Source organism: Scylla paramamosain, chromosome 27, assembly GCF_035594125.1.
Source record: "Scylla paramamosain isolate STU-SP2022 chromosome 27, ASM3559412v1, whole genome shotgun sequence".
Taxonomy (NCBI): domain Eukaryota; kingdom Metazoa; phylum Arthropoda; class Malacostraca; order Decapoda; family Portunidae; genus Scylla; species Scylla paramamosain.
The window spans coordinates 1,696,966-1,724,947 of NC_087177.1; the positions used below are offsets into that span (position 1 = coordinate 1,696,966).

The 27,982-nt window shown below is 43.2% G+C and overlaps 1 long non-coding RNA gene across 1 annotated transcript; it reads left to right on the plus strand.

Moving 5' to 3' along the window:
• Positions 1 to 628: 628 nt before the first annotated feature.
• LOC135114022 (uncharacterized) lies at positions 629 to 27,943 on the plus strand. The gene is made up of 3 exons (XR_010275175.1): positions 629 to 733; positions 2,280 to 2,895; positions 27,512 to 27,943. It is a non-coding gene; the product is annotated as an uncharacterized LOC135114022 (long non-coding RNA).
• The last annotated feature ends 39 nt before the right edge of the window (positions 27,944 to 27,982 follow it).

Consider the following 27,982-nt stretch of genomic DNA (forward strand, 5'->3'; position numbering starts at 1 on the left):
ACAATACAGTGCCTGTGAAAGCTGGAAGTTTAGGTAGCACTTAATTACTGCACAGATTATTTTCAGTGTAATAATCAGGTTTGAACCGATAAACTATATCTTATGTAAAGTGCTCCCTGCAGGCTGGTTTTCTTTCATATCGCCAGCCTCACGTTTTCTTGGTGAAGGCGGACAGTGGGTCGTCCCGTGATAGATGCTGGGTTCTCGCCAACTAGAGGCTGCTGCCGCTGCTGCTGTTCCTGCTGGTGCGGTTCATATGAATAATATTAATGATAACAAAAGTTATGCGAATACATGATTATGTGGAGACGGATAATTAGTCTATAAGGTTAGCATATGCATGTTATTGCATGAAGCTACATTTTTGGAGAATCAACAGCGCCAAAAACAAATTGTTGGTTGGCGTGATATGGTTACTTTTTTGGAGACATGATATCGACTTCATTAAGAGTATTCATGTTCTCCACATTCACCACGCCTGTCCCAGCGAGATGATGGACTGAGTTTGTTAATAATAACCAGTGTGCAGCATGAGCACCTCAAAAGACTGACAGAAGCAGCGGCGCGAGGAGCATCAACAACAGGAGGAAAGCGTGGGCTGGCATGGTTAGGGAGAGAGGGTGGTGGGAGGGCATCTTCTGGCTGCTTGGTGGGCCAGGTGTCAGTTTAGCGGCGTGTGAGTGAGTGTGCGCGTGCGGTGGTGCGGCGGGCCGGTGTACAACGTTCACCTGGGGTAAGACACGTGGTTATGCTCCCCTCCTGCAGCCTTTTAGCTGAACGAGGAGAGGGCGTGGTGGTACAATACGGCAACGCGGGATGACTGTTGACGAGGGGCGCCTTAGCAACTTGAGTGTGCGTTGTAGCGAGGAGCGCCGTGTAAACAACTTGAACTCCAGTGAGCTTGTGGCGTGAATGGGGCGGCGCTATGACCTTCGGGGAGTTATGAGGGTAGGATGATGGGGAGGTGGTGCCGGTGCAAGAGAAGATGAGGGGACTGAAGTGTGAAGCAGTGAGGGAATTGGAAGGTGGTTTGACTCCGTGATACTGACAGATAGTAGCTGCATATGTCTTGCCATGTGTACCATTACAGATTAGGATATTAGTGTTTTCTAAGGCTGATTAGAAGTTACAATTGCAATGCACCAGAATATCTTGGAGGCTTGCGTCCGTGTGTTGAGAAACCTGGTCGGTGAAGACTGCGCACTGTGGGCATTGCGTCATAGGGATCTGAAGTGGAAGGAAAAAGGTGTTGGCGATGGCGGTTAAGTGCGGCGGCTGGTATACATAGGCAAATTATGTACTCTTTTCAAATACCTTTCCTTAGAAGAGAATTGGATTTTTGAGAGTAAGAAAGGAACACGGGAGGCAAAGGTAGGGGGAAGCGTGGGGAAGCAGATACCGCGACGAACAGCCCGCAGGTGGTGCTCGTGTGAGATACATTTCACAAAGGTCGAGTCAGACGAGTATGTTCACGTGTACATCACTGGCGGTTGTTTTCGTGATTACAGATGCCTCAAGGCAGATCTATGGTATGAGCGCTGTAGCGGCGAGTGTTGAGTGTGACATTATGAATGGATGCATGCGTTTGTCTAGGCGCGTTACGTATAAAGATTGTGTCCACTGAGTCGCGAATCCTTGACCTCGTTCTGGCATTACGATGTTGCCACGCCCATTACTACGCTGCAGTCTGATGAACAGGCAACCAAAGGGGAAGCAAATAAAATTGTACGGCAGCAAACGGAAGATGGCAAAGGAGTAACATATTTGATTAATTGGGCTACGTCCATAAATTGTGGTGATATGTCTTGGCCGCGGCATTCACAGGCCGCCGTGGACGGGCAGGTAGAGAGCACGGGCAGTGTTGTCTGAGCAGTGCTAGCGGCTTCGCAGCGGACGCTCCCCGACCAGTTGTTGGGCTAAAAATAGTGTCAACGTGTGTGTGGCAGTGCATCGAGGTGGACCGGTGGTGCTGCAAGTGTTCTCGAGCACTTCACGAGGCTCTCTGTCCAGTCTGAGGAAGAATGAAGCTCCGGGATCTCTGAGCTTCGAGCACCGCGAAACTTGAGATTGTTGCGGTGCTTCGCGGCACTGTCTCTTTTCACTTTGTTTTGTAAAAAAAAAAAAAAAAAAAAAAAAATCAGTGCAATATTTTCCTGCGCTGAGCTGTTTTTAATTTTATGTACTGTGTGATAGATGAGAGGTTTATTGTACGAGTATGGTTTAGAAACATTAGTGGCAGGGTTGTGTGTTTAACCTCGTTTCACTCACTAATATCCCAGTGGGGATTCAGACAGCCTGTTGGAGCAGTGTACACGATCCGAGGTGTGTATTATTGGAGTGAAGGCTGCGTCCAGGTGATCGCCCGGCCCCTTAAGCTCAAGGAAAATACTTCACGACGAGGATTATACTTAAACCGACCCGATAACTTACGACTTTATCGAATCGTTGAGCCGAGGCGATAGTTGAGTGCGTTGGCATCAACTTGGCTCCGATCTGTAGGACGTCACCCTAAAGACTGTGTCCAAGCGGGTGGCTTCAACTGGCCGTGACCCCTGTGTCATTACCTGAGGACACCGCCGCTGCCGGTGGAAGGGACGGCGGCAGCTACCACTGACCGGGTGCCACTCGACTCCTTTGAGTGTGGCATCACAAGTGGTAGCGAGGCACGTGGTGGCCTCGGCATCACCCACTCCTCGCCTCAGGTGACCCCAGCTGCAGTTGTTGACGGGCAGCAGCTGAGCGTTGTTCAAGATGTCTGGACGAGTAGGCGAGGACAGTGACGCCCCTAAGGGTCCTCACGGGGGCGGGGCACCCACGATCAACGGCTCCATCGAGGCAACACTCACTCCGGAGCTCCTCTTCCGCATGAACAAGAAGATCGCACAGCTTACAAAGGTAGGTGCCATCCAGTTGAGTCACTCTTGTTACATTGCAGATGTGCAAAGTTATGTAAGTGGATGCGCCAAGGGTCTGTGATCAGAAGCATGATTAGCAAAATGATCACTGCAAGTTCGGTAATGTGAGTTTGTCTGTGTTAATGTTTGTCTGTTCTATTTTTCCTCTGCTTACCACTGTGGTTGGAGTTTACATTGCGTCCTTTATTGTGTCCACGATTGAGGGAGTGTGGCCAGCTGGTTAATGAATGGTTATTAATTTTTCTTCTTTTATTACAAAGTTAAATATCCTCATAGAGTAACAGAGAATGGCACAGAGCAATTACAGTACACACGCGCGCTGCAGTCTCCCTCAGTGCCTCAGTCAGAAAAGCAGTGGCAGGTGTTACTTGCAGTGTATGTGCAGGCAGAGGCATTGACAGGGATGGAAAGTACATCGTTTATAAGTGTTATTTTCTTCTCATGAGATGCTACAGTGATCTGAGGATAAATATAAAATCCACTTCTGTACATTTTAACGGGAGTGATTTCCTTAGAAGTACAGACCAGTTCATGTCTGTGTGTGTGTGTGTGTGTGTGTGTGTGTGTGTGTGTGTGTGTCCTTAAGCAGTGTTCGGTTCTGTGCCAAAGTCTTTCCGTGTCCTGATAACAGTGATATAACGAGAACTCTTCTGTGCTTGACGGTTTAGTGTGTTACCTCTCTCTCTCTCTCTCTCTCTCTCTCTGGTCGATTGGCAGCCTTGTCTTGATGATTTATTGCTTTGCACGATATACAACCGAGGCACCTATTTATATTGTTTCATTTATTTATCTGTTTGATTGTTTGTTTATTATTTGTTTAGGTTTTTCAAGTGGGAGAAAAGTGAGATGGATTGGAAGGAAGAGCATGGTGTTCAGAGTGGTGGTGGTGGTGGTGGTTGACGTGGTTGTAGGCCAGGTGGTGAGGTTGTGGTGGTGGGGGTGATGGTGGTGGGGGTGGGGGTGTTGATGGTGCCAAGTATAGCTGTGGTTTGTCTCCTTTTACCATGCTGGCACCCTCCCTTCCTTCCCTCCCTTCCTTTCGTCCCCTCTCTCTCGCTCTCCCTTCCCCTTTCCGTCTCTCCTTCCTGTACCCATCTGCTTCTCAATCCTCCCTCCCTTTTTTACCGGTTTTCTCACCATAAACCACACTGCTACTAAGATTAAGATAGCTGCACTTACCTTCCCCAATTCTTCATCCATTTGTCCTACTTTCTTCAGTCCTTCATCAGTTTGTTCACCTCGTCCTCCTCTTTTCTTCCCCACCCACCTTCGATCTGGGACAAAACAGGTATGAGGTCGCTGGCACTCTCCAGACACTCACGTGAGGAGCCACAATCACTGGTTCACTAGATTCTATGCAGGGGGCGGTGATACTGAGAGAGGATACAGCGGCCTCGTCAAGAGTAGTACCTTCATGCCACGCCACGAGGCAAGAACTACACGAAGGTTCTTATGTTGCTTTGATCTGAATTTATATTTACAGTAGACACTGGCAAATTTTTAAGTACATTATTCTACGCACAAGTTTTTTTTTTTCTGTCAACAGAAGTAGATCAGAAAACAAAGTAACTTGCTTCTTAAAGTTTGCGATATTCAGTTTGTCACCACGGCTGTTTTGGGGAGGGTGATGTTAGGTATTTTAAGTAGGCACTTTAAGTTACGTTATGATGTAGCATAGGTTAGGTTGGATTAAATTGCGTAAAGTAACTCTACTCATCCTAGCACTCCCTGGACCGCCTTTTGATTACAAACTGAAAGATCTAATAAAAGCCTGTGATGAACGTGGCGGCAAAGAATGTGATGTGGGAGTAGTCACGTGGACGTGTTGGTACTGACGTCACTGATCAGCTGGGCACCTGACTGCCAGTCGCCAGGTGAGGGTTGCCTTCCTCTCTTGCTCCCTCTCCACGCGCTGGGAGGCGTTCACCTTAAATGGACGTTCTCTGGGAAAATAACCTGAAAGGAACTGGTTATTGCACGAACCGTTTGTTCATGCGCTACATCGTGCCGGCAGTGAAGGCATTAAGCCAACGTGAGCTAAACAAACCGCAAGAACAACAGCAACAAACAAGCTATGGGTTCAGACACGGCAAGGTATCTGATTGGCAAGACTGACGAAAATATCCTCAAGGGCTACATATCGCCCTTGGTCATCCACAGTCAACCGGACGGGCGGCGAAGGCGGCGGCGAGAGTAGAGCCAAAGACGAAGCTACAAACACCCTTCATGTTTTACGAGCGAACCTTAAGACCGTGAGAAAGAACTGCCGCCGCTGCTGCCTCCCTGTGTGTTGCTGTGACGTGGATGTCCGTTTTGGGTGCTCGAGCTCGACGAGGTGTGGTGGGTCCTGCTTTTTTGGCCACGCCACTGAGCCAAGGGGTGGCGGAAGGGGAGGCAGAAGGTGGGGCGCGGTGACTCAGCTGTCAGAGAGAGAGAGAGAGAGTCAGGAGAGCCAGGCAGGCAGCGGCACTGGACTTGAGAGTCACGCGTTTGTCTCCTCCTCACGTCAAATGATTGATTTGTTACTTTTTTCACTCAGGATTTCATTTCGACCTATCTGATGTATGAATCCTGTATAAATTTTCAACTTCTTGATCGTATAACTCTTGCGTTTAACTTGCCTCTCTCTCTCTCTCTCTCTCTCTCTCTCTCTCTCTCTCTCTCTCTCTCTCTCTCTCTCTCTCTCTCTCTCTCTCTCTCTCTCTCTCTCTCTTAATAGACTTGTACACACCGTAGCTTCTCTTAATGGTAACACAGTCCTCCTCTCCCCCTCGGAAATAGTGTGTGCTGCAAATATTAATAGTTGGCACAGTTTACAGACCAGCCTTGGGCCAACTTGAGAGACGCTACACACACACACACACACACACACACACACACACACAGGGAGAAGATGTGGCTCCTCTTAATTTTGGCCACACGCAGGTAAACAAATAAGAAGACAGATCTCCTTCACCTTTGTTCTTTGTGTGTGTGAGTGAGTATTTTGGTTTGTGTCTTTCTGTCTCTTCAGCATCCGTCTTACTTTACGTGTCCCTCTTGCTGTTGGTCCGTTTTGCTATATATCTCCCTGTCCATCCATAAGCTGCTGTAGTCTCCTGCTGTCTTCTCTGTTTATAAAGACTGGACTGCAATGGTTCGTCTAAACTGGTCAAGAATAGTCAGTGTAATGTGCTGCTCGTATTCTTCTTCCTACTTCTTCTCCTTCCTCCTACTCCTCTTCGTTGTCGTCGTCGTCGTCTCCTCCTCTTTCTCTTCTTCCTTCTCCTCTTCTGTCTCTTCTTCCTCCGCCTCTTCTGTCTCTTCTTCCTCTTCCTTCTTTCCTTTCTTCACCCTCCTGCTCCTCCTCCTCCTCCTCCTCCCCCTTCATGGCCTGAATGGGTTTGACAAGTGAAAGCCCGAAGCGAAAATAAACAAATAAATAAGCAAAGAGACAGGTTACGACTTTCTAAAGTAAGAAAAATAAGAATGAATAAATAGAAAGAAATATCAGTCTCCTCGGGGCTTTAGTGAGAATTGAGGTGGGAACTCGGTGTGTGTAAAGTTAATAATGTCACAATTTTCATCAGTAATAATTTTACGCGACGTACCATTTGACACTGGTAGTTAGATAATCTTTAACTGAGAATGTAAGTGAAAGAAAGAAAGAAAGAACATAAGAAAGAAATAAGGGAAGCTGCAAGAAGCGACCAGGCTTACACGTGGCAGTCCCTGTATGAAATATACCTACCTATTTCTACTTATCATCCCCATCTATAAACCCGTCTAATCTTCTCTTAAAGCTCCCTAATGTCTTAGCACTAACAAGACAGTTATCATCATCATAATTATCATCATCCTAATTATCTTCAGTATCGTCATTAACTATCTGCTGCATCATTCATACCCTCTATTTACTCCCACCGATCGCGAAAGACAAGTTTGAGCCGGGTGGGCCGAGTCACGCCTTGCATCTCGCTAGAATATTCATGTTTGTAAGTGCTGGCGGTGGCTGGCTGGCGTCGGCCGGGCAGGTGGTGGTGGTGGCGGCAACGGTTGTGTCCATTTCTGTGAATGACGTAATCTAAGCGAGTAGAGTTTAGAGTGAGAGAAAAAGGGGGCGTGAGAGAGAAGGGGGCGCAGCTTGGCCGGGTGTCAGAGGCTGCGGGGTGGGGATCTGGTCGCCTCTTTCGTGAAAGCCAACACTGTGACTCACTTCCTCGTAAACAGAAGCCTAATACCCTTCATGTCCCCGGAACAGCGACGAGGTGTCCACTCTGGGTACAAGCGTGACCACATACGGGGATGACGAGACGGTGAGAGGGGCATGGTCCTCAACGCTGGCTGTTTATTCCCGTTCCGTGATTCTTTTGTGGGATTTGCTGCAAAATTTCTCATTCGCTTTACCACTGTACCTGTGCTTCACCACAAGGTTGTGTATCTCAATGCATTCCTGCTCCACCGGAACCTTGTCTCTCTGGAATACTCTTCCTTGCCAAAATATTAATTTCATGGAATGTTCATCTCACCAGGACGTTCCTCTTTACCGCACCGGAAATATTAACCCATTAAAGCAGGCCGTATTGGAATTTTTATAGGGGGAGGAACTGAAAATAAAAATGACGGTAAATATCGTCAGAGTTGTAAACCATTCCTTCCTGCCGCCATTCGCCACGTCGCCTCAACGGGATTATTATTAGAACATCACGAACAAAAGGAATGACGTGTAGCCCCGCCATTACCTTGCAGCCCTGCCACTTAATAGCAAGGGGCGAGGGCGGGAGGTGCAGGGAAGAAGGGGGATGAGAGCTGACACCGACACCAATGATTGTGGTAGGGGAGGAAGGGGGAGTGGAAGAAGGGGTGAGGGGAAGCTTGTGTTAGTGGAGGATGGAAGTGCCACCTGAGAGGCGTTGGGCGTGGAGGGAAGGTAGGTGGTGGAGGGGAAGAGGGAGCACAGCGTTGAGGATAGAGAATATAGGAAGGGAAGAGGAAAGCGGTTGTGGAGGAGACACGTGGAAGGACAAAAGTGGTGCTAGTAATAATGATAAGAATCTAAATTATAGACAAAAAGTAAAAGTAAAGCTAGTTTTTGTGAAGTACAGTACATAATATATTTCGTGAGTTTTCTCGGTCGTTTCTCTTTTTCACACACTTCTTTCTGTCTTCATGCCAAACTTACAACGTGAGAATGGACTTTATGGCCGAACTGTGAGGGAGATTCCGTGGAATTATCATATAACTTGCAAAGGGAATGGTGAAAACACTAAAAACAACGCGAGTGATTCAGCCCAGCGACCCTCAGGACCTCGCGAAGAGAATGATTCACATGTACATTTGTCTGGTGTATTTGCAAGGCCAAGTCTGCTACACACAGACATTAGGTAAAGGGGAGTGTGGGTGGCCGCGGCTGTGTGTGTGTGTGTGTGTGTGTGTCTTAGGGTGGGTGGGCGGCAGTGAGGTTGTGAGTGGATATTGTAAAACGAGTATAGTGGCCACGTAGTCTTAGAGAGTGTTCAGAAGTGGATTTAAGATTCGACTGACTTATATTATTGATTCAAGGAAAGGAAATTGCTACTGGGGTGTTCTGAGGACTGGATTTTAGGTGTATAATTGATCTTAACCGAGAAAGATTGTTCCTCACTACTACTACTACTACTACTACTACCACTACTACTACTACTACTACTACTACCACTATTACTACTACTACTACTACTACTACTACAGCTATTACTATTACTGGTGATGCTCCTGTTCTGTCCTCTCCTGCTCCTGATGTTCCCATTGCTTAAATATTCACGGCCGAGGATGCTTAATGCTTGTCCCTATAGGTTTGGTGGCCGTTAAATTTATCCCTTGTCTCCGCGAGCACCAAGTTACTAGCACCGGAAAGACGAGGACCAGGTGCTTCATGCCTTCTTTGGGTCCATCACGTGCGGGGAATCTGGGTGGAAATTTCCCAGGATTCTCTTACCGGAAGCTTGCAAATTATAGTTCCGGTTTTATCCATCTCGGAAATGTTTAATTTTGAGTCTCGCTATTTTCGATTAAAGTGTTCTCGTTTTTATATGATATTTTTTATTTTATTTTTTTTCATTTTCTTTCTCGATGCATTTCAAGGAATTCTTTGATTTTCACGTGCTGGCAACTTAACACCGAATTTCACGGAATAAAACTTTGCGTGTGATAACGCGAGAATATTAGCCAGTTCTTTTTTCCTGCACATTTATTCTCTGCTTTGCGAAACAGCATTACATATTCTGACGTCTACTCGCTGGGGGATAAAATAACGCCTGCCGAAAATATGTGTATACTTCAGCAAGGCGGGGGAAGGAAATATGAAGCTGGATCTTGCTTGAAATTGCGGAGCGCGTGACTGACGCGTACCCGAGCGACACTCATGACAGTATTCTGAAACATTTCCACCCCACGTGCCCACTACATTCAAAACGCTAACGCTCAAGAGTAGATGAAGTTACAAGGGTTTTTAAGGATGTCTTTACTGTTCTCGTGACAGATTAACGAGATTTCCATATTATTAACAGGAAAACACTCTTGAGAACCGGCTATCATCTCTGTGGTATCTGAAAATAGCCGTAATGAAAGAGAAGATCGTTTCAAAGTACCGAACTCAGTCTCATTCATCCTGTGACGGTCGTGTCGGGCCAAGACGTGACGGGGTCGTACAAGGTGGTTGAGATTTTGGTAAAGCGTTCGCTGTACATAAATCAAAGTAGGAAAACGGGGCGGGGATGTAGTCTGTCTTTGCGAGTGTGTATGGGTGAGTGGATTAGAGTTAATGTGTATAGGCTGCGAGTGATGTACAGGTGTGTGGATGAGAGTGTCTCGATTGATGTGGATTGCGTGTACTAGAGCAGGCAGGCGTGCATAAGTCATGAATATCCTAACCTAACCTAACCTAGCATAACCTAACCTAACCTAACCTTACCTGATGGGATCTAACCTAACCTAACCTAACCTAACCTAACCTAACCTAACCTAACCTTACCTGATCGGATCTAACCTAACTTAACCTAACCAAAATCAGTCTAACCAGACCTAATCTAACTTGACCTGACAACTTGAACCCAACTTAACCTAACCTATAGATAAGCCTAATCAGTCCAAACCTGACCTAACTTAAACCTAACCAAACATAATCTAACCAAACTTAACCTAACCAAACCTAGCTAGACCTCACATAAACCTAACCTACATAACCTAGCCAAACGAAACCTAACCTAACGTAACCTTACCTAACCTAACGTAACTTAACGTAACATAACCCAGCCTAATCTAAACAACAGTACCCGCTAGTGGCTTGCATAAGTGTGGGCGTAGGAGTGTGCAAGTGGAGGTGGGTAGGCTGAAGGCTAAGTACGAGTCGAGTGTGTGTGTGTGTGTGTGTGGGCGTGCGGAGTGACAGGCGTGGCAGGCAAGGGGGGGGAGGGGGGCTGGTGGTAGTATATGTGCCGGGACTTAGGTCAGGATAGATTTTCGAGATTAACTTATCAAATCCTGTCGGCAATGCGTGTGGGGTTCAAAGAGACGGTGTGTGTGTGTGTGTTTATCCTCTTTTTTTCTTTTCTTTTCCTGCTCTAACTTTTCATTCTGTTTGACGGTCGCGCGCGCGTGTGTGTGTGTGTGTGTGTGTGTGTGTGTGTGTGTGTGTGCGCGCGTGTGTGTGTGTGCGTGTGTGTGCACGCCCGTCTTCTAACAGGTGCCTGCTATTTCTGCCTGTTTACTGCCCGGGAGGTTGGCATGTGTGTGTGTGTTTGTTCTCGCAGGTGTGTGTGTGAGAGAGAGAGAGAGAGAGAGAGAGAGAGAGAGAGAGAGAGAGAGAGAGAGAGAGAGAGAGAGAGAGAGAGAGAGAGAGACTGCAGACGTAGAGGCAAGACATATATGGGCTTTAATCCTCCTCATGGCTGCTGCTGTGAATCCCCTTTGTGCCAAGCCCCGAGGAAGGAAAAGATTAGTAATTTTAAGCTGAAAACGTACGACTTTCTGCCTTGATGTTTGTGTCTCAAGGTAATCATCCCCGGATCTACAGCGTCATTCTCAGATGTGTGTCCTCTGAAAAACATATTATTTTCTTGGTGTTTTCTCTCCTTTCTTAATTGTTGTTTTGTGTCGCATGATCGTACAGGAAAAAAAATGCTACTTTCTTCTTTTTCTTGGTTTGTGTATGTTTTTTTTTAATTCACTCATTTTATCTTCTAAAAAAATAAAAAAAAGGTATTTTCTTGATAGGTTTTTCATTATTTTCCTTCTTTTTTAATAGCTTTTCGTGTTTTAACCTTCTTAAAAAGCCATAATTTTCTTCAAGTTTTCTTCTCTTCTTTTAACGTGTTCTTTGTTATGAATATTTACCGTTTGCTTGAGGAGCATAAAGTTTCTTAATGTCTGCTTCCCTTTACTCTTCTTTTAACGTGTTCTTTGTTATGAATATTTACCGTTTGCTTGAGGAGCATAAAGTTTCTTAATGTCTGCTTCCCTTTACTACGTGTTCATCTATTTTTATGAATGAAGAAAATATTTACACACAAATAAAGACATGAGTAATCTTCCTTTTTTATCTTGAAGGTCCGTTACTGGGGGCGAGTTTTTCACGGCGTAGATAGAAAAGGCAAGCAGGCAGCGGGAAACCCCTCGAGCAAGAGTGAGTTTCTGGCGCTGTTGTCTGATCGTTGCTGTCACTGTGAGAAGGAGGAGGAGGAGGAGGGGAAAGAAGAGAAGCAAGGGAAAAAGAGGTGTCGAAGGAGATAACAGGAGAAATATAAGAGGACAGGATAGGAGATAGAGAAGGAGTAGGAGGAGGAGGAGGAGGAGGAGAAGGAAAACAACGACGGGGAAGACGAAAAGGATGAGAAAGGAAAGAAAATGGAAAAGCAGGAGGTGTCAAGGTAGCATAGTAGAAGAAATAAAGATGACAGGATGAAGGGAATAAACTGAGTAAGGGTGGGAACGAGAAAGGGAGCGTGAGGGAAGGAGGAGAAGCAGGAGGGGAGAAGAGGAAAAGAGAACGAGCAAAATGAAAGAAATGAGATGTGAGTAAAGGAAGGGAGGTGAAGGAAAGGAGGAGGAAGAGAAGGAAGAGAAGTATGTGGAGGAGAAATGAGGGAAGGAGATTTAGTGAGGAGCCAAAATTGGAAGAAAATTCTGGAGAAGCTTACGAGGAAAAAGGAAATGAAGGAAAATAGGAAGGGGAAAATGGTGGAAGGTACAGAAGAGATGAAAGAAGGAACTAAATATAGAAAGAAGAGTAAGAGTGCGGAAGAAGGAAAACGGAGGAAAGAAAAAAAAAAAAAAGGATGGGGGAGGAGGAAGGAGGAAGAGAAGAAAGCCGAGGAAAATAATGGTGGAAAGGAAATGATGGAGATTAAATGAGAAGACAAAAGTGGAAGGGAGAGTACGAGAGCAGGAGGAGGAGGAAACGAAGAAAAGGTGATAAAAAAAAGACAAAAAGCCTTCAACTACATGTCACCACCTATCTCGTGCTGGCTACGTGTTCATTTTTTTTTTCTTTGTCATTTCTATGAGAGGCAGTGCGGGCAGGGGTGAGCTGGGAGCGAGGCGAGGGTAGCACATCAGACGGGCCAGGTGTGGACGCGGGGGTAAAGGAGTGAGCGGGCCACAGATAAGCCAGGGATAAGTTAGGGGTGAGAGAAGCGGTAAATATGTCACGGTCGTAAGTTGAATAATCTCTCGTACTCATTTCTTTTCTTGATTTTTCTTACGTATTTGGTCCGTATTGCTAAGCGTTTCTGCGTCTGATCTACACTACTTTTAACGGGCTGTAGTGGAATTCGTCGTCATTTTTCAAGGGTGTTTTTATTTTTATTTTTATGATTATATTGATAGTTTAATTAACCCTTTCTTGCCCGAATTATTAACAACACAAAAGAAAAATTATTTAAGGACATAAATAAAATAAAAACATGCAGAAGAAAGTATTTATTACAAAAATTGTTAAATTTAAATGTTTGTGGGCATTGGACCATAAGAACAAGCACATATGGTAAGTCAAGTAATCATCTTTGTAGCTTTCGAAAACAATCCTCTTGAAAGAACAACGTGTTTGATTATTTGGGTTTTGTATGCTTTCCTTTATGATTTCATGTTTTTTTATATTCATTCATGTATTTTCCCACATTCAGGCTTCTACTTTGCCTTACATTTTACTTTCAAGTTGATGCTCCTGGTCTGAACCACCTCCCACTTCTGCAGTTACTACATCGACTAGTCATCACCTCAATCTCCAACGCCAGTAACAAGTGTGACAAATTTTCAGGTTTCGTAAGGAGATAGTCAGCCAATAAGAGGACTAGACTGAGAAAGAGTCAGTCAGGTGAGTACAGCAGGTTAATTAAAATCTTACGTCGGAAGAGAGACAAAGCCAGGACGAAGCGAGGCTCGGGTGAAGACAAGGAGAACCAAGGGATGAGGATAATGCCAAACGTGGGTGGGTCGGGTACGTACGCATCGCCAGCACTCTCGTTACATACACAAACAGATGACAGATGGCATTAATGTTGCGAGGACTTCCAACACTTAACTCTCTGCATTAGGCGCCGCACTGAGCTCGATGCTGGGACGCCAAAACACAATCAGTCAGTCTGTATCTGCATTTGCTTTAAGTCGTACAATGTAAATACAAATAATTCTCCTTGGTTAATGATCGATATAATACGCGCAGAAGATCTTACGACGCAGAACAGTAATATAATATAGTAGGCGCGATTTCCTTTAATTCTATGTAAATACTAGATCTTCAGTGTCATTTACAGGAACATACGAAGCAGTGCAGTAGATACACGTGCCCTCCTCAGTTCATAAAGACACACTGCGTAAATAGAATGCACTGAGCGAATAAAGAGCGATGAATCTTGACTTCCGTATTGCGCAACAACAAAAGGCCTCATGAACAAAGGTTTGGCAGGGAGAGTTGGACAAATTTCCCTTTAGAGAATAAACTTATTTCGTCTGTGTTAAAAATGCTGAGTGTTTAAATTCTATACGATACTCACCGGTGTTTTTGAGCTGCTGTGATGCTTCAGTGTAGCAATGAAGGAAAGTGAGGGCGTCGAACAGTTACGTGAGCACATGCTGAAGGGAACATGATGATAAAGCTTTGAAATCGGTACGAAATTGAGTGAATCTTGTCCCAAAGCTTTATTTATTTATTTTTTTCAGTTCGTATTTTTTTATTTATTTATTTTATTTTTTTGTATTTTAATGAATGAGTAACTGAATTTACTTATATATATTATTTTATGTGTGTTTTGTGTGTGTTCATGGAGGGACGCTGTTACCAGACCGCCGCCAGTCCGAGACAGTCGTCCGCTGAAGTGAAAAAAAAAAAAAAAAGGAAAAAAAAACTTTCATGCGAATCTTTAACAATTACTCATATTCGTACCCTTATAGTTTCTCTCTCTCTCTCTCTCTCTCTCTCTCTCTCTCTCTCTCTCTCTCTCTCTCTCTCTCTCGTACCTTGACAAGGCCACCTCTATATAAATCCTTGCTAATCGCCTCGTTTGCGCGTCATAACCGATAAAAGATACGGCTTCTGTCATCCAATATTGAAATGCCAGTCGCTTTTGTGCTCCTTTTTTTTTTTTTTTTTGTGTGTGTGTGTGTGTGTCGTAATCGATTGAAGTTTGTCCGCTTTTCAGACTTTTGCGGTATATATTTCTCTCTCTCTCTCTCTCTCTCTCTCTCTCTCTCTCTCTCTCTCTCTCTCTCTGCATCATGAAACAAAGAAATCAGATAAAGGGTTAAGTAACATTTTTTGCATAACGACTTTTCTTTCTTGCTACTGTGTGTGTGTGTGTGTGTGTGTTTGTGTGTGTGTGTGTACCAAGCAAACCTATTTCAATTAGTCGTGAAAATGGATTAGGTCTTTGAAATCTGAGCCAAGAATGTGAGATTGATGTAGCAAGAAGGTGTAGTAGAAGTATGTGCCTGAGATGTGGCAAGGGACGGAAGGGTGCAGGTGGTGGTGATGGTGGTAGAGGCGGAAGGCAGGCAGGGAGGGAGGGAGGGTGGGAGGGAGAATGGATGAAAGTAGAATAGGTAGAGGCTCTTATGTCTGTAGAGGTGTGGGGGTGTGGAGTGAAGAGTGGCGTGGCAAGTGAAGTAGAATCGTGGTGGTGGTGGTGGTGGTGGTGGTGATAATAATTCTCGTTTCATTTCTACTTATGGCCCGTATTTTGAAACGCTTTGCTCTCTCATCACGAGTATTTTCAAAGGCCACAGAGTTGATTAACCGGGTTTTCAAGAGTCTGTCTGCCGTTAATAATGTAGAAATCTCATAAATCTGTCACTGGAGCCGTATAAACACCCTCAAAAATCCATGTAACTTCAACTAGGCTTTTGAAAATAGTCGAGGTACTGTGCAGAAGTGTTTCAGAATATAGTGATGTAAAGATGTTTTCTCAGCCGTATAGTGATGTTTGCGAACCCTTTGATGCCAATAAATACATAAAATCAATCATTGAATAGCACTATTAAGTCTTCACAGTTATACTACCTATACAGTGCAGGTTTGGAAGGATATACATGCACAAGATCTCATATTGTTTATATATATTCAAGGAACTCTGTACCGTTAATATACACACTCACTTGTTTGAGACGCAAGCCTTACTGTTCATGGTCCGCGTGTGACTATATATAAGGTCATGTTAAAAGCAGTCTGCCCAAGCAAGTATATTTGTGTGACCTGTTTTCTTGCAGTTTATCGCCTTTAGCCTGTGTCTCAGTTAGATTGACGTTTGGCTGGCAATATTTTCTTGACAAAGATGAAAAAAAAGAAAAAAAGCTGAGTATGCGTGTGCAGTTACTCGTTGGATTCTCTATTAGTATAAGTCTGAAGTAAAAAGTAGTAGTATTTTTTTTCTCAACTAAGCACTCATTTGATTTCATTCTGCTTTACGTGGGATTACTTCTCCGTCAAAATAATATTCCATTTTAATCAACATCACGTCCATTTTTTAGAATGTCACGAGATATAAAAAACTGACATGGGATATGATGAAACGCAATTAGGTAGAGAAGATTCAGAGCACGATGATGAGGACAGACCATGAAAAGATATTACGTCCTAAACAGTCATTGCAGTTCCGCGTGTTCTTTGTCCTTGATGTACACGGAATGTACTTCAATGGGTACTTAAAGGTGGGGATGACACCTTTATCCTCCATACAAACACTCACTCAGTTATGAATCTCGCTTCTTTTATGATTATGTTCAGTTGTTTCAAAGTTATCCCCTTTTGTTGTTGTTGTTGTTATTGTTGTGGTGGTGGTGGTGGTGTTCATTTGGACGTAGAATCATTTCCTTTGTTTGACTGTTCAGAAACGTGCCAACACACACACACACACACACACACGGGGGGGGGGGGGGAGAGCTCTTTACTGTGTCCTTTGTGTGTGTGTGTGTGTGTGTTGGAGTAATGATACAAGAAAGCATATGGAACACTATGTCTGTGAAGCCTTGGGACTTACGCCACGCCCTTGCATTGCTGGGAGTCTTGGTGGGACGTGCTGCATGTCGTGGTGACGTAATCTTAACTACATCTTTTGCGTTAGATTATTGCAGCTTATCATAACTTCCTTCCTCTTTAGGGCCAATAGGTCTGTCCCGTTTATTTTCTTATGTTCCTTTGTGTTTGGTAGGTTGGTTTTATAGCAGGAAATAAAACATGTACAATAATTGACGGTTTTTGGAGAGAGAAAAAAAAGTTACTGAATGAAAGAAATTGTTCATTGACATTTTACCCAGAAATGGTTAAATGTCTTTAGTAAAAGGAGAACTGTTGTATATTATGTCTGATTTTATGTCTGCATATATATTCATAGTTCAAATGTTGACATGACTATTTGTTGCAATTCTTTGGCGCATATAAATGAAAGCCAGAGAGAGAGAGAGAGAGAGAGAGAGAGAGAGAGAGAGAGAAATATAAGACAAAGAACGTCCATGTCTCGACGCTGTGTTCGCGGAGAAAAACGAGGAACATTACTGAGGTGCATCTGAAATATAGCGAAGTCTTCCCCGTAATGGGCTTGCCTTCGTTTTCTCTGGAGCACGAGCTCAATGGAAGGTCGAGAATCTCCCGTACTTAAACTCTCAGGCGAACCGTGTCTGATTTTTTCTGATTTCCCTCTGTTGACCGAGACTTAACGTTTTAGCAGAAGGTTTGAATATCAACACCGAATTCAATCTAAGAGAAAACAGCAAACGTGGAGACTTTAATTTCTTTCCTTAACTTGCCAAAAACAAAACACATTAACTGTTCGGAAGTTTGCCGCTCGGAGGGATTACTAAGGAGGATTAGTGGGGTGAATTTACCTCCCTGGCCACGCAAGACGCCACGCACCCCCGAGCAGCGCGTTCGTAAATACACAACTGATGAGGAAAGTTAGTGCAGTGGAGTGATGGCGGTGCTGCGTCGGTTCCTCGGCTTGATGCTTGATGACTAATAACAAACAAAATGCTTTCCTCTAAACCTCCGCTTTCTCTTTTGGGAATCAGCTTTAAAGTCTAGACGAGTGTGCGACAGTCTACCTGGAGGAGGAGGAGGAGGAAGAGGAGGCCATCTATCCATCCATCAGCCTTCCACGGTGACTGTTGCATTCTTTTTACGCTTCCTCTCAGCTTTAATTTGGAACCCGCGAGGATAAAATTAATTAAAAGTAATGTAAATTTTCTCATTTTCTAGACACTACGGGGAAAAAAAAAAATGTGGAAATAGTAAGCAAATAGTTATTTTTTGAACTTTTTATACCTTAACTCTTATCATCATAAACAGGACCCGTTGATGTCAATGATGTGATGTTGATGGTTTTCTGGTGCAGCGAGTGTTCCTGAGAGGCTCAAATGTGTAGGAAAGTTGACGAAGCCTTTGGGTAGAAACTGAAGACACACTTGTTGAAGGGCTTACGTGGCGGTGACTGCTCGCTACATACCCACAACGGGACACTCACCTCTCCTTCCTCTTCCTTCCTCCTTTCCTCTTTTCTGTTCCTCTTCTGTTTCTCTCGTATCGTTTGTTCTTTTTTCTCCCTAATAGTTCATTTTACCTCTTTTTCTCTCTTACTCTTCTTGCCGTTTTTCTCTTCTGTCTTTTCTCTCTTCCCTTTTCCTCGGTATTCCCTCTTCTCTTCATGGTCTTGTTTTTCCTTTGTATTGCTTCTCCTCACACTCTGCTCATCCTTTCCTTAATCGTCTCCATCCTCCTCGCATCGCCTTCTCTTTTACGTTTTCGTCTCTTTCCTCTCTCATGTTTTCATTTATCCAATCTCTTTTCCACATTACAGCACCTTCTTCTAATCCTCCTTCCCTCCCTGATTCCTTCTTCTGCCGCGGTTCTCTCTGGCCAAGCTAATGGAGGGCGCATAAAGTTTTTTTCCTGCCGTAATAAGCACGAACGTTTGCATTATGTGATGATGAATGCTCGCGTTTGGTGGGTTAGGGAATAATGCACCCGCGGAATTTCATCAAAAGTTGGCTGGTCATAGTGAAGACTTGGTTCGGTGGTGTTCTTATTGTCTGGATCTATGTGAATACAATAAGTTTTTCTTTTATGCCAGATCTTTTTGATTGTTGTCTAAAAAAGTGTATTGTCTTGTGTTTTGTTTTTATAGCTCTTTTGAATCATGTAAGGATTTCAGAGAGAGAGAGAGAGAGAGAGAGAGAGAGAGAGAGAGAGAGAGAGAGAGAGAGAGAGAGAGAGAGAGAGATGGGTGCGAGTGTCTCCAACCTAAACACGAACACCTGTTCTGATATTTAACAAACAGGAACAGAGAGAGAGAGAGAGAGGCGGATGCTGGGATAAAGAAGAGGAAGAAAATAAGCACAATAAGAAAATATACTACTACTACTACTACTACTACTACTACTACTACTACTACCACTACTTCTGTTATTACTAAAACTACCACCACCACCACCACCTTTACCTCTCGCGCTACCTTGACTCCGTGGATCAGCACAAACATGATGATCTGATCCGACACAAAAAGTGGCGTTGCTGTTTGCTGGACAAGTCAACAGGCAAGGGTCCAAGAGTATAATGATTCTACGCGTAAATGTACAGGAGGAGGAGGAGGAGGAGGTGGGTGGTAGTTTTTATAGTGAGGAGGTGTGAACGACCCGTAGGAGCATGAAAACGAAGCGCTGTTGCAGGGAGAGATTATTTGCAGCGTCAAGGTTGTGGAGGAGGCAAGAAAATTTTATGTACATTCTCATTATTTTGATCATTTTATTATTATTTTTTTCCGTGTTAAGCCCAAAGCATCTGTTGTCTATATTCGTGTGGCATGTGAAGGAAATAATGAGAGAGAGAGAGAGAGAGAGAGAGAGAGAGAGAGAGAGAGAGAGAGAGAGAGAGAGAGAGAGGAAATGATTCATACCCATTTGGTTTTGCTTTAGATTCACCGATTCACTCGAGGGGCTCATTTCATATCGTCTACTTCATCTATCTTTATTATTTTTCTTCCATTTTTGTCAGCAAGGTGGGACAGGTGATTTAATTCATCCATATAATGAAACGAGTGAGATACACGGCTTTGGTTTTTAAGGCTATGTAAACATCATCACTAACCGCGGCTCTTTCTTCATCATGGAGACTCTTTTTGTTCATTATTGATCTTTTCACCGATAGGCAAATATTTTCCTATATCCAGTTAAGACTTTTAAACACTTACCTATGTCTCATATAGTTCTGTGGCTTAGAGAAGACAGAATTTACCTGTTTACTTCAATTTTCTCTTTCTGTAGCCTTCAAGTCGTTATTTTGCGGAGCTTGTCATGCTAACAAATGAAGACTAGCAGTGAAACCTTTGGAGTCTTTCAAGTATTTCTGTGGATTAAAAAAAAAAGACAAAAACTGCCTCTTTAATCTCACTTTCTCTTTCTGTAATCATGGAAACGCTATTTTTGCAGAGCCTGTAATGTTAACAAGGAAAGACCGTAGCAGTGAAAGGGTTAAAAATAGCGAGAATTTTCCGTCCATGAGCTGCCCCTGCGCCCACGCCGCACACTACGCCCACACGCTGCTGATCCACTCGTTGTTCATTCCTAAATTAGCATAAATGATAAATGTTACAGGGATGAGTGAAATGGATCGTGGTGGAGTAAAATAGTGTTGGTTCTTTTTTTGCATATTGCGTTAAAATTTGAAAGGAAAAAAAAAATTACTCTGGCTTTTAATTATCTGCTAATGAAACGGCTTCGTAGAGATGGAAATAAAAGACAAACTGACAAAGCTGCTTAAAAATATATACCTCTCTCTCTCTCTCTCTCTCTCTCTCTCTCTCTCTCTCTCTCTCTCTCTCTCTCTCTCTCTCTCTCTCTCTCTCTCAAAGAAAGTGCCTTTAAAGAAAAAAATAGATGCTTCGTTCTACACACATAAAAAAAAGTGAAAATGTGAATAAAGAAAAAAAGAAAAAGGAAAAAGTAAAATTGCAAAGGTGTATCGAAAAAAAATAAAGAAAATGCTACAAAAGTACGAAAAAAAATGCGCATCAAAGTACTTAAAAAAAAAAAAATATATATATATAGTAATAGTTCATTTACAGAAAGACTCGGAAAAAAACTACAATTTCTATAAAACTACATACATAATAGATTCGTAGTGGTAGACATAATAGATTCGTAGTGGTAGAGAGAGAGAGAGAGAGAGAGAGAGAGAGAGAGAGAGAGGTTTCCGTTTAATCTCTTCAAAACGAAAGTATAGGAACATGATACTACATAAAAAAAAAATAAAATAAAAAAAATAATAATAACAGATCATATCGAACACTGAAAAGAAGAAGAAGGAAAAAAAAAAAAACGAAACAGCTCACATAGAATCGATACACTTCAAAGTACTCGTAAGTGAAAGAAAATTAAATATCATTCTCCCAGCGTGTGTTAACTGGCTGAATCCACGCTCCTTGACTGTCTTTTATCCACTGGCTTACAAACTTTATTTCCTTTTTTTCCTTTGTGTGTTTTTTTTCTTCTCCTTTCTTACAACTGTTGCATCTCTGGTAAGGCTATCGTTCCCCTTCACGCCGTTCTCAGTATTCTCCGCGGATCCGAACTCCATATCCTCCTTATTGAAATTCTGTTCCGTCCGCATACCTAAAATGTGAAATAATATTGTGTTCGCTTTTTTTTCTTTTCTTTTTTTCTTTTTTTTTTTTTTTTACATTGAAAGTAACCTTCCATCTTGCCTTGAGTTCATGCCGCCGTCACCTGGCTGCTGCCGTTATTTGAATTCACTCGACTTCATTCCATGGACTTCCTCTGAGCGCACTATCACGCGGCCACATCTCTTAGACCAACCATTGATAAGGTCTGCTCTATGCTTAGTGTTGGAACTCTCTACCCACTCTTCAGGAAGTTGAATAGGTTTTGGAATTACTGATGATCTTGTTTGTTTATCTGTTGAATTGTTTAGCTACTTGTCTATCTTGCGATCTTTTTATTTGTTTATTTATTTATGCATTTATTTATTCATCTCTCAGTGACAGTACGTACAACCTTGCTTTTCTTGCTTTTTTTCTTTTTACCTCGTCATGCCTCACTTCCAGAAAATAGTGATTAGAAAAAAAAAAAAAAAATGGAGTCAAACACGAGACTTCATCTGGGTTTAGAAAGAAGGAAAGAAAAAAGGGAGAGAGAGAGAAAAAAGAAAGAAAAAAGTATTGTATCTTTTAATACCAAACGTCGACATAAAATTTTACACACACACTCCTTGATTGCTCAACTTTACTTTTCGATATTCAAATGTCAAGAGCAGCTTACATACGATCTCCCGTTTCCACGAAGGTTCAGTATGTATGCGATAAAAATACAGACTTATTTCGTTTTCTCTGTCTTTTTTCCCCTCCGTTCTGTTCTCTTTAATTCATCTCAATCACATGGAGGAGATGAAATCCCTTTTTGGAGGACGCATTGACCTGTTATCGTCAATCTGACATGCCCAGACGTATGTACAACCGCTAGTGGATCACCGTGCGCTTGGCGGCGGTGCGGATATGAATATTTTAGGCTCGGGAAATGGAAACTTAGACATTCGACATTTTCTTATTCAGGAGCACATCGTGGAGAGGAAGGGAGATGAAATAGTGGACGAGAACTTCCTTTCTTTTATCTTTACTTGCAATATCCTGCTTTGTGTGCCTGTGTTATGTACTTCGTAAAGGAAATGAGTTTTACATGATGCGCACAAGCTCAGGATTAATTGGAATGTATATTTTATCTTATTCTTCGGTCTTTGAGTCTCCTTCTAGCTATCACATTTTTTTTTCTTTCTTCCTTTCTTCTTCTTCTTCATCTTCTTCTCTACTTTTTACGTTCCTTTTTCCTATTTTCTTCTTACTGTTGATTTATTTACTAGTTTTTCTTGCTCGTCGCCGTGAGCTGCTAGGGGCGCGGGTGAAGCCTTTGAAGGGAGTGGCAAGAAAGTATTGCCTTCCCAGCTGGTTGTCGCCGGCTTGCGTCACCCAGTGCATCCATCACTAAACTTTTTCCTCCCTGTGCTAAGTACGTGTCGCGATGCAGAGTCAAGCATATCAGCGCGCAGAACTGGTTACCTTAAAAGCGCTGCGTGTTTGTTCAATGCAACCAGTGGCTTTAAATTGAAAGATATATATATTCTTTTTTTTTTTTTTTTTTTTCATTTTTGTCACAGTTGAGCCAGGTAGTGGTGTCATGAAGTCTAGTGAATTGCATGTTTATAAATTGAGCAGAAACTAATACATGGACTAATTAACTGCTTTAAACTGAAAGCTCCATAAAGATCAAGAGCGAATGAGGTCCTGCAAATTGGAGGTAGTTGCTATATACTACCTTTTATTTGTAACAGTTTGTGGGATATGGCACCACTGCTTGAGGCAACTGTGCGTACATACAAAAAGTGCACACTGGTTGGTGTTATGCATCACATGGAGATCAGGCGCGCACCTACACTTGGGATAGGTTGGGTGAGGTTAAGTTAGGCAATGCTGTATACACATCGACTGTGATGAATGGATGACTGATTCTTTGTGTGTCTAGGAGGCTAGTCAAGGGTCCAAGAAAAAGAAGAAGAAGAAGAAGAAGAAGGAGAAGAAGAAAAAGAAGGAAAAAGAGCTAATTTTGCTGTTCCTAAAAAGCTGTCTGTCAATACAATGTGTTAAAAAATAAAAAAAGCTGGCTAGTCTAGTTCCGGGAGTGTCTTGATGCTCCTCCTTCGAAACAGTTCAAGTTGCAGCAAGGAAGAAAGAAAGAAACAGGGTAAGAATTTCAGAGATACATTGGCTGATAGATAGATAAACAGACAATAGGTAGACACAGTAAGAGAAAGACAGACAAACTGACAGGTAAATAGATAGACTGACAGATCGATAGGTAGACAGATGGATAGATAGGTAGATAGAGGAATAGATAGATAGTTGGAGAGATAAATAAATAGAAAGGTTTTAAGTGACCTACACTAACGTAATGTAACGCATCTCAAATGTAATTAGGATGGGTCCTCTCCACGTGGCTCACCTTTCATCAGGTAATGCTTCCTTCTCTGTATAAGGATATATTGTGTCCCCGTGATTTATTGAAGTTATGAACAATGCGCAATTATAACTACGAGAATAATAATAATAATAATAATAATAAAGAAAATGGAAGTGTATCGCTTTTTTTATATTTCATCCTAAACATGCACATTAATTTCTACAACTCTTGTCTCCTAAAAAAAAAAAAGTGAAAAAGGCTTAAAAAAAAAGTGCAGATTGCTTACGTTCCTGGCAACACTTGATGAAAAAATATAAGGTAAAAAAAAAAAAGGTTAAAAAATATATATAGAGGTATTTTTCCTGGGATGGAACACTAAATAACTAGCGAGGGACGGAATTACTTGAAAGCCGCTTTGTATTAATTTATTCAGCCGGTTATTTCATCTGTTCATTTATTCATTCTGCTGCCTATTGGACTATCTGTATATTTATCTATTTATTGTTCATTTATTGTTTATTTATTTATTTATTTATTGTATTGTCTATTTATTTATCTGTATTTATTTATCTATTTATTCATCGACTTATCAATCAGTACATGTATTACCTTATTTATTTGTCCTCTCATACAATTGTTCATCGATCTGTGTGGTTATACAGCAGTGGGATTGGGATTGCGTATGATTTTAAACCAACATGGCAATCTGTGTTTGAATGGAGGGCTCGGAAGTTGTTTGGTATGTATGTATTCTGGTTCCCATTTATGTGAGAGAGAGAGAGAGAGAGAGAGAGAGAGAGAGAGAGAGAGAGAGAGAGAGAGAGAGAGAGAGAGAGAGAGAGAGAGAGAGAGAGTAATGTACTAAGAGTATGTTGGAGAGATAATGATGATGCTTTGATATACTAACAGCTCTTTTCTGTCCCATAATTTCCTTCCTCCTCCTCCTCCTCCTCCTCCTCCTCCTCTTCATTCCTTTCCTCCTCTTCTTCCCTTCCCAGATTCCCTTACTTTTGGATACAGTTTTTCTCTCCGGCTGAATAACGTCGTAGGAAGATTAATGGTCACACCTGGATTTTGTTTCCTTCGTGGCCCTGGTAGGGAGGAGAAGGAAGAGAAGGATGAGAAAAAGGTGGAGGTGAAGCAGGAAGAGGTGGTGAAAATGGAGGAGGATATGAATGTATGATGTGATATAGTGAAGAGGGATCGGTATGGTGAACGAGACTATAGTTGTGTGTGTGTGTGTGTGTGTGAGCGAGGTGAGGTGCCTTGGAAACGTCTAACCAGCAGCGAGCGGCGGTAACATGAGATGCGCCGAGATGTGATGTAATAGAAGATACAGATCTTAATAATAATATTCATAACTTACACACACACACACACACACACACATACACACACACACACTGCTGGAGAAATGCGTAAATAAGTCGTCGGGTCCGTGTGTTGGAGTAGTGAAGGAGGTCACGGCGGGGCAAGGCGGGGCAGGCGGGCCAAGTGGTGGGCTGAGGAGCGGCGTCACGTGACTGCATGAGGCTGGAGTGTGGTCCGGTGGCTCGTGTTCTGAAGCGCTTTGCTCTCTCATCACTTCTATTTTCAAAGGCCTCAGATGATTAGCCGGGTTCCAAAGAGGGTTTCTCCTGTTGATATGTTTAAATCTTGTTAATGTGTGTTCGTTAATGTTAGTGTGGTGCAGTGGCTCATATTCTGAAACACTTTGCTCTCTCATCACAAACATTTTCAAAGGCCACTTAGATAATTAGCCACGTTCCAAGAGTGTTTCTCCCGCTAATAATGTAGAAGACTTGTTGATCTGTCACTAGAATTGTAAACACAGCCTTGAAAACCCGTGCACCTTCAACTAGAGCCTTTTGAAAGCGGTGAGGGTGCGGCGTAGAACAGCTTCAGTGTGAGGAGCAGCGCGAGGCCTTGGTGTAGTGTTTGCATCCCGCCCGCTGCGTCTTCCCCGAACACATCCTCTGGCCACGCGTGTGCTTACCTTTGTTGCCTCAGTGCTGGTGGTTGCGTGTTTTCTTTCTCTTGTGTGTGCTATCTTTAGGTCAGGGTCTTAAGGTACACATTAAACTATCCTATCAAACTATTTATCAAGCTACTCATTAAGCAAGTATTAAAGAATCAGCTGAAGTATCTAATCTACCACCCATTAAACTATTCAGTAAACTACTCACTGAATTTCGTAATAAGCTACATATTAAAGTGCCCGTTAAATGATCCGTTAGACTACCTATTAAATGAGCTAAAAAAACGCGTTAAACTACTAGTAATACACATTATACTGACCATCATGTTGCGAATATTAAAAACAGTGCGATTTAATGTACATTTTTCGTAGAGGCAAATCTCCTTTTTGATTTAAAGAAGAAACAAAACTATCCTAAACCCGTTCTTAGTACCTTTTTTTTTTTTTTCAATGGTGTTTTATTTTGTCAAATGTTCTTTTTCCCCTGATGTTGTTATTGAAATTTTGTGTCAATCAGATGTCGTCACGCTGCGCCGTTTGAGTTTATGCTCTTGTTGCGCCATTTCTTCAGCTTAGGTTCCGTTGGTTTCTTTCTCTTTCTTTATTTAAGTTTGTTTATCTACTTGTTTGGTTAGCTATATATTTTTTTCATCTGTTTATCTAACTATACCTATCTCTTTATTTCTTAGTTTACTTGTTTTTATTTGTTTAGTTAGCTGTTTCTTTCATTTGTCTTCCTACCTATCCCTCTATCTAGGTATTTGTCTATTTATATACATGTAATCATTTTTCCTTCCATTTATTTATTTTCTCATCGCGTTCCGCAGCTGTGGCTTGGCTTAGATTACTACGCACGATACAGATACTTTCTTGTGGGATGTTTTTTACGCAACGCAGTAAAGTATCTTCTCGCAGTACCCGCTTGAATCTTCTAAGTTTAAGAATCAACAAAGCAAGTCAGGGTGTTGGGAGTAGCACACGTGGCGCCAGCAGCAGCAATAGTGGCGGTGTCTTGTCCTGTATACTTGCTTGGTCACACAACTGGTAAATGACCACCACACTCTCTCACTCCCCTCTGCCAGGCCGCTGCTGGAGAGGAGACGAGGTGGTTAGTGAGAGGTGAGGACTCATGGTGTTTCATTGTGGCCTTCTCTCACTCACGGGTGAATAACCTGACTCAAAGGGCTCGGAGTGTTACGGAGATTGATCTTGTGACGAGGCGCCTTATGGCTCGTCTTTCCATCATGTTGTTCGTTACCTTCAGTATTACAATATCGACGGTGGCCAAGAGGCGGCGACTGCGTCAGACACACTTGGCACGCGGCGCGGCTCATGCCCTCCTCACGGAAGGCAGACGTATTGACCTGGCATAGAAACTTAAATATACACGGAGAAAAATATTTAGCAGTTTGCATGCACAGAGAACGTGTGGTGCAGAGAGAGAGAGAGAGAGAGAGAGAGAGAGAGAGAGAGAGAGAGAGAGAGAGAGAGAGAGAGAGCAAACAAGTAGAGAGAGAGGGGAAGAGGGCATGCATAAGTGGGGGTGAGAAGTGACAAGAGCATACCGCTTAGCCGAGCCTCCTCGAGATGGCTTTACCAGTCATCTTCACTCCTTGCAGTGCTGGGCGTGGGGGCGGCGCTACCCGGCACCTCTTGGGAAAGGCGGCGGGATGTTAGACTCGAGGGAGGACTTTCCTTATGTGCAGAGAGGAGCTTATGCAACCACAGGGATTAGAGGGGACTTGTGGGATATCTGGCAACAACAGGGTGTGGAGAGGCGCCTCTGTGGCCCACGTGCTGGCCGCGGACGCTCACGCTTTCGCGGCCCAGCTGGTTGCCCACTGCTGGGACGCCAACTCGTGACGTTCAATTGATTTTTTTTTTCATTTACTGTAGCGTCGCGGTTAGGGGCGTAGGAGGAAGGGTAGTGGTTCTGTGTTCTTTGTCGTGCGAAGGGACTACCACCACCACCACCACTACCACTACCACCATCCCCAATGCCGCCGGCGAGTCAGTAACCTCGCGCCGCATCCTTGGCAACCAAACAAGAAAGCACGTTAGTTCAAATACAATAATTTGATATTGTTGCTCGGCCTTCATTATCTGTACTTGCCTGTAGCTGCCGAGGTGCAGCGTGATTGGTCTCTTTTTTCAGGGTGTCAAGTGTGTCATGTAGTACCGGATGGCGCCTGCAGTGTTGTTTGGACGCAGCGTATAAGGCAAAGGCAGGCGGTGATGCTCCTTGGCGGGTGAACTAAAGTGAGTGAGTGATGAGGGAAAGCCACGCCATCAAGAGGCACCAGGCGGGATGTAAACACGCGGCAGCTCTTTGCGGGTCACAATTTGGCACAAGAACTACTGCCGCGTGACACATAAAAGCATGAAAAGAAGCTTATTTGTGTCATATGCACCTGGCATCTCGTCCATACACGCTCTTCACAAGTTTCCCTGCAAGAAGGATAGCAGAGATCCTGTGCTACTTCCACCAATATGGAAAGAAGCTTAGTCATGCAGCAAACTATAAATTGTTTTAAACGAATAAAAATTTCCTTAAACAGCCACGCCTTGACCACTCTGACCTGAAAGTTAGACTACGTATTACGAAATCAGACAACACACACACACA